The sequence below is a fragment of the Homalodisca vitripennis genome, chromosome 4 (genome assembly GCF_021130785.1).
Source record: "Homalodisca vitripennis isolate AUS2020 chromosome 4, UT_GWSS_2.1, whole genome shotgun sequence".
In the NCBI taxonomy this organism is placed as follows: Eukaryota; Metazoa; Arthropoda; class Insecta; order Hemiptera; family Cicadellidae; genus Homalodisca; species Homalodisca vitripennis.
The window spans coordinates 118,740,443-118,753,904 of NC_060210.1; the positions used below are offsets into that span (position 1 = coordinate 118,740,443).

General features: G+C 37.4%; 1 protein-coding gene across 1 annotated transcript in view; it reads left to right on the plus strand.

Annotated features, from left to right (window-relative positions):
- LOC124360008 (neuronal PAS domain-containing protein 4A) overlaps positions 1 to 13,462 on the plus strand; it is a 206,882-nt gene that overhangs the window by 156,520 nt on the left and 36,900 nt on the right. The gene's annotated exons all lie outside the window — the stretch shown is intronic.

Here is a 13,462-nt window from a genome sequence, read left to right on the forward strand (position 1 = left end):
TAAGCTGATATTAAATTAATTCGTGGATTGCCAATAACTGTCTGAGGTGTCGTAAACAAAATAAAAATACTCATCAGAATTCCATTGGATCTCTGGAATTCTGCAGGGCAGAGTTCTATAATCGGATTTATTTCAAATTCACAAAAATGCACATCTGTAGTGTAAGAGTTTTCGTTTTTTACCAAATACTTGTATCAAATAATACTTTCGAGTATCTAAATCTCCGTACTAAAATAAATAAACTTGTAATAATTTAGCTACTGGAATTATTCGTCGTAATATAAATGAATTCCGAATTGAAATTTTCGGAAGTCACAGCTTTTACAGATAACATCCAAACTCGTATATATTTAAAAGTTTTTTTTATTCATTTTTGTATTTTTGAACTTCAACTGATTTATAAAATGATACCTTTAAGTGTATATATATATATATATATATATATATATATATATATATAATTTCAATAAACATTGAATCACAAAAAGTACTTGCTACGCCGGGACTCGAACCCGGATCTCTCACTTGCCGGGTGAATGTGCTACCAGTACACCACAGAGCCCTCACTTTTTACGATTCAATTATTTTGTATTTGGCCGTTTCTTTCACATATGTGTTTCACTTATATATATATATATATATATATATATATATATATATATATACACTGTAATTATTCGTATTCATAACATGAATTTCCATTTTAAATTTTCGGAAATCAAAGCTTTTATAGATAACATCCAAACTCGTTTAGATTTCATTGTTTATATCCATTTTACAACTTCAACTGACGCATTTTTATGTAATGTATACACTTGAATGTATTTTTATTTATATTGCCATGTTGTGAGTGTATATTTGTGTTTTATACAACTGTAGGCCCGTCACAAAGCGGAAGATTAACATTGGAAAGTCCGTCACGTAAACGAGAGGCACGCATCTATAATCCAGCGCCAACGAATCTAACAGTTCTAACATGCCCTAAAAGCCCTTAAATATGTAACGGAACTAAAACAAACGTAGGAATTAACCGTTGGTGACAACCACTTGAGTGCCAACGCCAGATAGCCGCGAGTGGCAGAGTGCTCTGATAGCAGGGCTTTTAAACAAGCTGTAAAACACAGGGTGTTCCCCCACTGCTCGTCCAGCTACGCTCGCCGCGTAACTACAGTCCTAGGCCTGCAAGTCAGATATAACTACTTTGTACAGAGTGTTCCAGAACTCTCACTGCCAGTGGCCTACATTTGATATTTAATAAATGTGATAATTGAATAATTTTAATTGCTGCGCTGAGACCTGTGTGTGCTACCTATAGTAATGACGCAATCTTTCGGTTATTTTTCACTCGATTTACTTATACCTAATACGTAGTTGGATTTCTAGTAAAACATTTAAAGATAAGTTATTCTTGTAAAATATTTGTTAAATGCTTGTGTTTAGAGCTATTTCAAGTCAAAGTTTTCAACTGGCCGCCAAAATACAGTGGATACATGTAAAATTCGCATTGTAATTTTGTTTAATTGACATTATTAATGGTGGCATTCATGCAACATTTGGTTGATAGATGTATAAGGGCTTTATAGAAAATGAGTTTAAATTGAAAATCACGTAGATACATACAGATAGAATACCAAAAACTTTAAAATTTAGCTATAGTTAAAATTTAGGTTACTATAACGACATGTATGATCTAAAATAAACAACAGAAGTTCTGAAACACTCAGTACATACAACTAATATTACCTCAGAAAAAAAGCAAAAAAAAACGTCTAAGTTCCATAGTGGGAGGTTTTATGTTTCCTCTAAAGTGTAGAAATAATACATTATTTTTACCATAACGGTAAAGGAGTATATCAAATCCCATGATTCTGAAGCAGCAAAGATAATTTGAAGAATTCTTTTTCTTTCTTGTTGCTTATTAATACAAAGTATACCACTTGTCGCGAAACAGGCTTCGCCGATGTTACATGTTCATGATATCTTATCTAAAAATCTTTCTCCTATTTGTGGGTTGGTGGTATTGTTTTTCAGCACCTTCCTCATAGTTATGGGTAGATGACGTCTTTCCTCAGCATATTCCTCGGAGTTGTAGGTTGGTGATATCCCTCCCCTATAATTATTATGGGTCGATAATATCATCCATCAGCACCTACTTCATACTTGTGTGTCTATGATATCCTCTCTCAACACCTTCCTCATAGTTGTGGACCGATGCATCTCCCCTCAGCACCTTCCTGATACTTGTCGGTCTGTAATACCCCCACGCAACACCTTCCTCATAGTTATGGGTCTGTATATCCTCACACAACACCTTCCTCATAGTTGTGGACCGATGCATCTCCCCTCAGCACCTTCCTGATACTTGTCGGTCTGTAATACCCCCACGCAACATCTCCCTCATAGTTATCGGTCTGTAATATCCTCACACAACACCTTCCTCATAGTTATCGGTCTGCAATATCCTCTCTCAACACCTTCCTCATAGTTGTGGACCGATGCATCTCCCCTCAGCACCTTCCTGATACTTGTCGGTCTGTAATACCCCCACGCAACATCTCCCTCATAGTTATCGGTCTGTAATATCCTCACACAACACCTTCCTCATAGTTATCGGTCTGCAATATCCTCTCTCAACACCTTTCTCATAGTTGTGGACCGATGAATCTCCCCTCAGCACCTTCCTGATACTTGTCGGTCTGTAATACCCCCACGCAACACCTTCCTCATAGTTATCGGTCTGCAATATCCTCTCTCAACACCTTTCTCATAGTTGTGGACCGATGAATCTCCCCTCAGCACCTTCCTGATACTTGTCGGTCTGTAATACCCCCACACAACACCCTTCTCATAGTTGTGGGATCAGGCTGTTCCGCTCGGCTACGCAGCGCTCTGCGGCCGTATCGATGCAGATCCAGCTAGCATTGTTGTCCCATTACTACATTAATTGTAACACCAGCGCGGCGTGGCGTGGCGGCGTTGAACTATGTTATTGCTGGCCACATCAAGATGGGCTATGGGCAGAACCGCTCGCCTCCCTGGCCATTACTGGAGTTCTGCGGGCTCTCCTGGGCTCTCTAATACATTCTACTTCTATTTGTTTTGATCCTCTCTTGCTTCTGTGATCACCGAATGATAAAAATAGGCGTGTAAATGGTAGGTAAATTTTATTTGTTTATAACCGATGAAAGGCAGTGTTAGGCTATACAGATTTTGAAACCCACGAGCTCACGTAATATATTACGTATATTAAGTCACCGTCATTTTTTTTATTTATAAAGGTATAAAGTTTATTCGTTTGAAACCATTCAAAAACTTCAGTATATTTGGAAATCCTTCCTTCCTGCCTAAGAATTGTTTTGTTTTACATCTGTTAACTATTCTCATAATTTAAAGTTTTTAAGTTTAGTTTTAACCACAAGTATGGCTTTCTTATTGTTTAGCTATTAGGCCACTGACGATATCATGTTATACGAGAATCGTCAATAGTATCGTGATATTAGCGTCAATAACATCGTACTTTTGAGGCAGACTAGGCATAGATGCAGCTAAAATCTTAACACAACTTGTGACAAAATTCACACTGAGACGAACACAACAGGCACACAATTAGCTACCAATTACATTCGATGACTCTTCTTACTACCATTCCAAATGTAATAAATCGATACAGAGTAGTATAGACGGACCCAAAAACATTTTTACCGAACATCCGCAGTAAAAGGTTTGAGTACATCTTTCCGTACATGAAGACATGGCAGGTTAATGTAAAATGTTTAATTTTTTGGAAAGTAACTAATACAACAAAAGCACCACATGCGTTACTAACGAAATTAAAAATGGTATACCGGTATTATAAGTTTCAAAAGTATATTCTTCGAATTTATACAACCTGCATATTTCTCTTTCTCATGATGGGTACCAATAGATATTTTTTTAATTTTGCTTAAAAATCAAGAGTTCTTGCCTGAACTAGAAGGAACTAGTACCAAGTTTCAGGTCTCTAGGAATTTCCTTTCGAGAGTTATCACACAGACTATGGCAGCATTTAAGGGAGGACCTATCGAATCCTTATGAGGACGAAATGTAAAACCTCTTTCGAGAAAGATATTATTGGTTTGACCACACTGTATACGGCTTTAACAATGAAGGATAATTTATGTAACAGTAGCATTAGTGATACACAAGTTAGGCCTTGCTGTAGCTCTACTCCCCGGCAACAATACCTGTGATAAGTCCGAGCTGGCAATTCAATACCGAACAATAGCGTGGAGAGGTGCAAGTCCGGCATTCCGCACATGCACAAACACACAATGGACGATATGCTAATGCTGCTCCTGGAATCTATTAATACACGCAGCCTAGAAATCGTTAATTTCGGCTTTACAATTGAATTAGATAATAGAGATTATGATCACGAACAGCAGGTGCGAATTCCAGGAGCCGCTGGCGCGTCGAGTGAGAGAGAATGAGGGGTATGCCGATTGATCGTCGCTGAGAAATTGGAATACCTATTCCGAAATTGTTGTATGATTTCAATTTGAAATCCGTAGTTGTGGGAGAGTGTTCGAATTTGAAGCACAGAAGCATTAATTTGACAAAATAAATTCTTTTGCATATAATTTATAGAAATTTACCCAATCATCGTATATTGGAGGCTGAGGGGAGTAGTGTCGCCGCATACGGTAGGAGGGTGGGAGTTTTTAATAGGCGAAGGAGTAGATGCAGCAGAGGTACTCTTGCATTCACATTACCTTAGTCATCTTATATTGTCTTATGCGTTTGTATGTATGTGTATATATGGGTATAAAATGTATATACCAATGCTCTATTCCGGTTCTTTTAGACCTCAACTGTAAATTTGAAACACACCCTGGCAACCTTATAGGCTTTTGGTGTCATAATCGTTTAAAATAAATTACTCTGATTTGAATTCTGTCTTATTAAATACTGATGCTTCTACGGTCACTTTCATTCTCCATAGGTTTGAGAATAATGAATTGATTAATATAAATAATTAATTATTTAATCCAAGCCAAACAAGTGTCAATTTAAATTAAAATAGTTTAATAGTTAGTTTATAAATTGATTTAGTTACTAGAGATTAAATCAACCACAACTGTTGAAGTGAATAATTGCACTAGTCCATTCACATCGACTACTGTTAATTAATAACCAAATCAAGTAGTTCTAGATTTAAGTTTGTTATTTATACAATATTACTGTAAAGTTATTATATAACTATAATATATATGTGTGTGTGTGTGTGTGTGTGTGTGTGTGTGTGTGTGTGTGTGTGTGTGTGTGTGTGTGTGTGTGTGTGTGTGTGTGTGTGTGTGTGTGTGTGTGTGTGTGTGTGTGTGTGTGTGTGTGTGTGTGTGTGTGTGTGTGTGTGTGTGTGTGTGTGTGTGTGTGTGTGTGTGTGTGTGTGTGTGTGTGTGTGTGTGTGTGTGTGTGTGTGTGTGTGTGTGTGTGTGTGTGTGTGTGTGTGTGTGTGTGTGTGTGTGTGTGTGTGTGTGTGTGTGTGTGTGTGTGTGTGTGTGTGTGTGTGTGTGTGTGTGTGTGTGTGTGTGTGTGTGTTGTGTGTGTGTGTGTGTGTGTGTGTTGGGTAATTAAGGAGGACCCCTCCTTAATTAATTGGTACGAGTAAATTATAGTTTTAATATTACAAATCTTAAGATCTGGCCTGCTAGGGACCATCTTAATATTAGCCCCATAAAAACAGTTTTAAACGTTAAGGATGTTAGGGCCTTATTTTTATCGTAAAATTACGAGATATGTCTAATTTTAAAAATATAATTAAGTAGCATCCAAATGCTTTTTGAAGTTTTTCGATGCTTTGATAGGTTATTCCGAAATAACTCAAAGTTTGTTGTACTTTATCATCATTTAAATAATAAAAATTAAACTTTAATGAATACACATTACATAACTAAAGGGCGCTTTTAGTGTTAGGATACGTATTAATTTATTTTTTTTTTAACTGAACGTCTCCCGTGAGGCTATAATAAGGGCGTAGCAGTAGGCTACATGAAGTTTAAAATGGGGAATAATTCAAGGTCGTTACTCTACATCTGGCTCTTAAAAATGTGGTACCTTTTAATACTACACAGAAGGTATATACAAATTATAGGTAGCCTTACTTGCGATGTAACGCTGTAGGAGTGTATGTAAAGTATACAGGGTGTAAAAAGTCCCACACTGGCTTGGTAACTCCCACACGATTACAGGTAAAGCAATAAAACTTAATACATCAGTACTGCACCTATAAATACAGCTTGTAGGGCCACAGCTTGTAGGGCTGAGTATAGAGAAAGGTTTTATGTCAGCTGTCAACTATATGACTATTACTAGTTACATTTCTACCTGAAATTGTTCCAAAAAAACTTTCTTTAGATACCCTCGGTTTGGAATTGCTTAAAATATTTTTTTTCTTTTCATGTTACGGTAAATCTATTATAGTTGTTCACTAGATCACTTTTGAAATTACTCTGTTGATGTAAACTATTTGAAAGTCTGCAAATAGAAAACGTAAGTAGCCTTATCGAACGAAAACGTTTGGAATGATAATCAAAGGTAGGATAGATTCATGCTGGTGACATAGCTGCGGCTCGCGCCGTAAATCTCCCGCCAATCTGTGATATATGTCCCGCCAAACGGGCGACGCCGGTGCCTGCGTTACGGTACTCACATGACGTATCACCCACATAGCCAACCGCTTTGTGACAAAGACAGCCGGACCTCGTCAGTGAATGTAAATCAAAGCGCATTTCGCGAGTGTCGTTTATAGATGCAGTAACCCGAGATTTACGTAGGTCTGTGGTTGTGATCTGTGGTACTGCCTCTGCACTCTGGAACTGTTGAGTGTAGAGTTTCTTAGTAGCTGAGGTGACACTGGAAGTGGGCAGTGGTTGGTTCTCTAGACCAGTCTGTCAGATACTTTGTCCAGGTCAAGGAATTAGGACATCAGATAACAAATCAAGTAGAGCAGTAAACACTTTGTAGCAAGAATTTACCAACAACCATAAAATTGGACAAAATCCGAGATGTAACATTTTATCGTATTCTGAAAGAATTTGTCTGGTCCCCACAAATTGACGTGAACTAATACACTTCTTTCTAATGTTAGTATTTCTGTCAAAAATGGAAATTTTGTACAGAATGCCAATAAAGTTCGGAATAAACAAAAAATCTTAGTTGTGACTTGGGAAGTTGTCCGTTAAGAGCCAGATTTTCTGAAACGCCCTTAGGTTTTTACTCCATAAGTCCGTGTTGAACCTCTAACACTTTTACACGCTATGTTGTGATCGAAAATTAATACTCATTGAAACATCTTTTTTCTTGTAAAATGTATAAATTACGAATATTATTTCTATAAAGTCTATAAAACGATCGTGATTTTTTTTATATACCAATGAAAATGTCGAAAAGGTTACAAAGAGATACTTTTGCAATTCTCTGTTGGTCTCTTCTTTCACTGAAAAATGCTCTTGGGTTTTCAGGACAATGGGGTTTTCTTAGAAAATATCAAGCCTTTAGAATTAAGATTTGTTGTTTCCTTGTCAGCATACTTCAAACAGATCTAACTGGCTGGGAATTTTGAAGTAGGCCTATACTCCAGGAAAATGAAGAAACATATAAGAATGCTCTCACTAGAATTGGTCCTTTGTCATCAAACTTCAGCACTAACCTCTTCGGGAGAACTCTATTTTCCGGATCGGTCTTTTATCGGTCGGCTTGGAATGCTTGCGTCTGGACATGCAGAGAAACTACTAAAATTAAGTTATGCAGGACAAAGTTGGCCTGTCTGATGAACTAAACATAGTCAGCCTCTTGAAGTGATGCAGGAAGCGGCCACGAGAGGACATTTGGTCAAAAGTAATAAAAGCTGTAGTGAAAGAAATGTCCAAAAAGACAGATTGGTCTCAAAATTTGGAGCAATCCTTCATGCCTGGTCCAAGGTCAGTTGAGTCTCTGTTCTGGCCTTAATTTCCACATCTATGAAAATTTAATCGGTCATATAAAGCCATACTTGGACGATAACCTATAGACGATAAAGAGATGGAATTTAATTTTGGGAACAAATTCTAACAATCATAAAATCCGCCTAGTTTTTTTAAAGATTAGAATACCCTCTTGGCATTGTTCTTAACCTCTTGGGTAGTTAACCAGTGACAAATGTCCGCTTCAGCTTCTAATAAGACTATAAATCCCCGATAGTAATAACCCATCGTTCATAATCGTCTTAAAATAATGAGGATTTGCCAATGTATCAGCATGGTAATTAATAAGCTGCTAAATCGTGATGCCATTTCAGTCAGCAATTCCAACTTAAACGGTTATCGTATCTAAGTAGTGAGGCTCAAGCCAACATTGGCTACTTCAGCAAAGTCGTCTAATTGATGCAAACAGAACATGACCTGTACTTGAACATGTGTTTGTTCTTTTGGTCGACGACTGCTTGAACTCCGTCCCACCGCCGATGGCTTACCTCCAACTCATCCCGCGACACCATAAAGTACCCAGTGATTTGTATGGTAATGTCGAGTAGGAGGTGGCACGCGCCCCTATGCCGGTCTGTACCAGATCTATTGTCTGCCATACCCTCGTGTACCCAGTCTACAGCTCGCACAGATATATTAGCCAGCGTTATAAGCCGGATTGTTTATAAAATGTGAACTCTGATGGATTGACTATTGCGGATTGTTGGATACAAAGACATTTCCATACCTATATATCACCGCCCGACTACAGCTATACGGCCCCGGCGCGGCCTCCGCTTCTTGGCCGCAACTCGGTGTTAGGTTTCGCGGACTCAATTATTTCATCCTGGCCGCTGACAGTTTTAACACTTTCCACGAGTTATGTTCGTTATACCACACCTGTTTACAGGAGAACACTAAGTAGCTTACAGATTTATCCTGAAGCTCTGGCATAACCTTCAAAAACTCCTTGATCAGTTACATGATTACGATATTCACATTCCTGAGTCATCTTATGCTTGAAAAGTACCCATGTCCATTACTGTGCTGTATATTATTAAATGTTATTGCCTAACTAATCCACAGCTAAGATATTTTCTAGTTAAATTATTATTCGATTGGCCAGATATATTTGTTTTACTTGACTGAAAGGACTTACCTAAGTTTATAAGGTTTATTTATAAGACAATTGGAAGGATATAAGCGTAACTTGTAAAATAGAAAGAAATTAATATAGTGTATATTTAGTGTTTCTGGTGTTAATACTTATTGTTATAGTTTTCAATACGTATTTCTTGTGATGAGGAAAAACCAATTTCAGCACTGCCTAAGGTGTCAGACTTTAGTTACAGCAATATAGTGCAGGTTCAAATCCTAAACAGTCCTCCTTACCTAAGACATTTTTATCATGACCATCTTGTACTGTTCCAACTCGGTAATTTATTCTGGTCTGAAAGTATGATAGGATTTGGGACATTAGCTATCGTTATATGTTACAACATTTATAACATAACGTTTTGAGGATTGAAATTTATTTTCTTCATCAGGACCTTTAAAGCCTGATGTAGGATGGATCTCAATCCCGAAACGTTTTGTAACATATAACGATGACAAATTTGCGAAATTCCATTACCCTTTCAAACCTTCCATCATCAATATTTAAACATTCTATACAAACTTTAAACAAAGAATTATTCTGGTTATTAGGATTTTCGTACAAACCAGCATCCTATCAGGGTGTGGAGGATTAGGTTTAAATAGACATTATGTTCTTCTTGACAAACATATTTGAACTCTTTTTTAGACTTGATTATGTAGTTTTTTACGACGGTATTCATCGTTCTTCATTTTCGGAATAATATGTTTTCTGCTTCTCAACCTGATTCTTTAAAAATTGCATCATAAGCGATTGTATAATTGTTGATTCACCTCGTTGGATCTCTTATTTTCTGTTTGTGAGTCAGATGTCGGGTACAGGAAATTGACTTTCGAAAGGTTTTCCTGAATACTGGACCAATTACAGATACATCAAACGCTCACGATCTCACATTCTAAGAATTGGATATGGAGTGGATGCACAGTCAGGGATTTAAAAGATAAAGAACCACCTGAATCATAAGGCCATGCATTCTAGAAAGTCGTATAGAGATGTGTTCCTTTAGTAGGTTAGGATTACTTTGCTTCAACGTTCTCAGCATCTCGATGTATTTGAATTGACTCTTGGCAAGTACGATTAGAAACCACTTGAAAGTTTAGTCACAGAGTCGATGACGATTTATACCTACCGGGGTATAGAATACGGGAAGTGAGTAACTCTGAATTTGAAAAGAAAATTCATAGGCTAACCAAACTCGATTAAAATGTTTCTTGCTATCAAATGCCTTTGATACATTTCTTGGTTAGCCGCTTCTAAGCATAGGATAGAACATTTTATTGTGTTGGTACAAATAAAATGCTTATAATACAGTTATAATACTAAAGAATTACTCGTAATAGATTAAAATCTACATGAACACCATCTTAAAATATTTCAGATAAAACAAATTCATTCCGACTGTTGAATTTACTCTAGAGTACATTCTACAATAATAGGCCATTACCAACTATTCGTAACCAGAATATTCATAACTTACTCTCTTGGCGAAATCCGAGTCTCGATTCGAATAAACTCAAACCATGCCAATTGTTAATAATAATAAACAGATGGTTAAAAACTGACGGAATTCCACGAAACCGAATTTTCAGTAAGTCGATTAGAGTGTAATAAAATAGTTGGATTAAATGTTTTTATTATATAAAATTGAGTTAGTACCAACGATTGGTGGTTATAACATTGTCGGAAAATAGAAGTCAGGGTACCATTTCTTCGAAAATGACATCGACAACATTATCTACCTTTTATACTGCATACTATTCCCAAACATCGCTGTTGTAAGATAGAGACTTCCCGAGATGCGTTACCCATATTACCTGTCATGGGTCTACACCTTTAATCTTTTTTATATACTGTACAGAATACATCAACATCAACAAGTACAAATGAATGGCACATACAAACAAATTGCCGGTAGTCTAGTAAAATTCTATAATATGACATGTCAATATCTGTTTAAACATTCCTGGATAATTTAAACATCATCTTCTTGAAGTAGAAATTCAAATTACTCCGTCATGCTTCAGTCAAATGGTTGACATGTACAACATACCACGTGACAAAATTGTCTAAAGATAATAAAGATCGGGAGTCGAGCTCTCCGAGGGTGTGCTGCTAACACAGTAACCGAGTCCGGTCAGGTCTGATTTACAGCCGCCTAGTCATTGTCCACTGGCGCCTGACTCTGTGCCGAGGTGTGATTTAATGTCGCTAACTGGGACAGTCGAGAAGGCGTTTATGTTTCTGGCTCCGTAATCCGCAGGCATTCAGTCTTCATGATCAATTCTTGAAATGGCACGATTTCTTAATCGCTATGTTATGGTTCTGGCTCTTTAATCACCAGGCATTCGGTCTTCCTACTCCAATCCTTGATTTGGCTGGCTACTGTTGTGTTTCTTGATATTTAATCACCAGGCGTTCAATCTTCCTACTCAATTCTTGATTTGGCTGGCTACTGTTGTGTTTCTTGATATTTAATCACCAGGCGTTCAATCTTCCTACTCAATTCTTGATATTACTGGCTTCTGTGATGTTTCTTGATCGTTAACCCGCAGGTATTCAGTTTTCATGATCAATTGGCAAGTTTGAAATGGCAAGTTTTCTTAATCGCTATGTTATGTTTCTAATTAACAGAGGAACTCTATTTACCAGCTGAGTGTCAATGACACGTATATCGGTTCTTCTACGCGTGTTTTTGGGTTCTACCCTAAGGCATCCCAAATCACCACTTGATAGACTATATGTTCAAGCCCACATTTGTTATCTTCCTCATCTTGATGGTCTTGCTTCCTACCTACCACATTCCGTGTGTCTGCGACGCTTTAGTTATTGGTGGCAACACTGACTTTACGTAACAGAGCCTCAGTGACTAACTCGTTATAGCCTACTGATAATTGGCCACTTTCTAAGCGTGCAAACCTTTTAAATAAGTAACTATTTCACCATTCTTGTGAAAATAACAAACAGATCATCCCCTTTGTTGTAGACCATATCGAGAAGCTTAAGGTGCCCCAGAAGTTACTTCAAGATACACAACGTCAAGTGAATTCAGTTCTTGTAGTAATGGAATTGACCTAGATCCAATCCAATTTATGAAGGGACCAAGAAAAGGTTCCGTTCTTGTGGAAGCACGATGATTACAGTTTTCAAATTCAATTGATTTGGAAATCACAATTATTTCCGGAGCAAACTCGATAATCACGTGTCATCAAAGTAAACAAAAACTGTACTCACTTTTCCAGTGTGACATAATCAAGAACTTGTGAATGTTCCAATTTATAACAGGACCAAGATGTTTTCAGTTGTGTTAATAGTTCTGATCCGGAGTTGTAGTTCGCGTTGGAATATCAAAGCACTTCCTCCTCAGAAGCACTTTCCTGTTGGAACTATAAGTGCACAAAGTTTTACAAAGTCTCGGCGAGAAACGCGAGAGAAGGCTGTGAGCCACAATAATCTTCTACTTAAGCAATCCTGCGGCAAGTCAAGGATGGGGGAGTAAAGTATGCAAGATAGCGCGACCTTTGGTTGGTATTTACAAATAAGTAGTGAAGACAATTAGCCAGTAGATAGCACCACATAACCATACAGTACCCCATTACATGTCCATTACTGGATGCAGTCGGGTACAGCAAGCACTTAGAGCCGCCTGGCTGCCACCGGAGTGATTGAGCCATTTTGTGCAGTTCGCGGCCGAGCGGGATTCTGGCCGAAGAAGGAAAAACTGTTGGATATCACGAAAAAACATTGTGTGTGCCACGCGAGCAGATGCATTACACTTGCAAAACACAAGTATCTCTACAAACTTGACTGTGAATCGTCAAAGATAATTTTGAGAATTTTAAGGATCAACAATTGTGTCTGTATGAAAGTGGCTAATGAGGGAGGAGAGGATGCGTTGAGAGAAACAGCAGCGTCGTTAATTTGAGTTTAAACAGAGTATTTTGTCAAAGGAAATTCTTAATTTACCTGCCTTTGTACTAGGTAAAGAAAATAACAACATCTGGATATTTTACAGCTTAAAAAAACAACAATGAAAAACAAGTTCATCAAGAAGCCTGTAGATATATGGTTTTGAATCTTTTCCATAAGGATGAAACAAATAACTTTCAAAGATATTGTAGGCTTTATATCGTAGTTAAAGAATAATGTATTAAATCGAAAACGTACAAGCATACGGAGTCATTGGAATTACAAACAAGTATTTATAAAGGATGATTATTGCGGTAGGCTGATACTGACAATTCCCACATGGAGAATTGCAGGTTTTGTGGGAATCAATTCCATCTGTTTTCGTCAATTTATATTAGGGAATAAAGGCACTATAACTTAC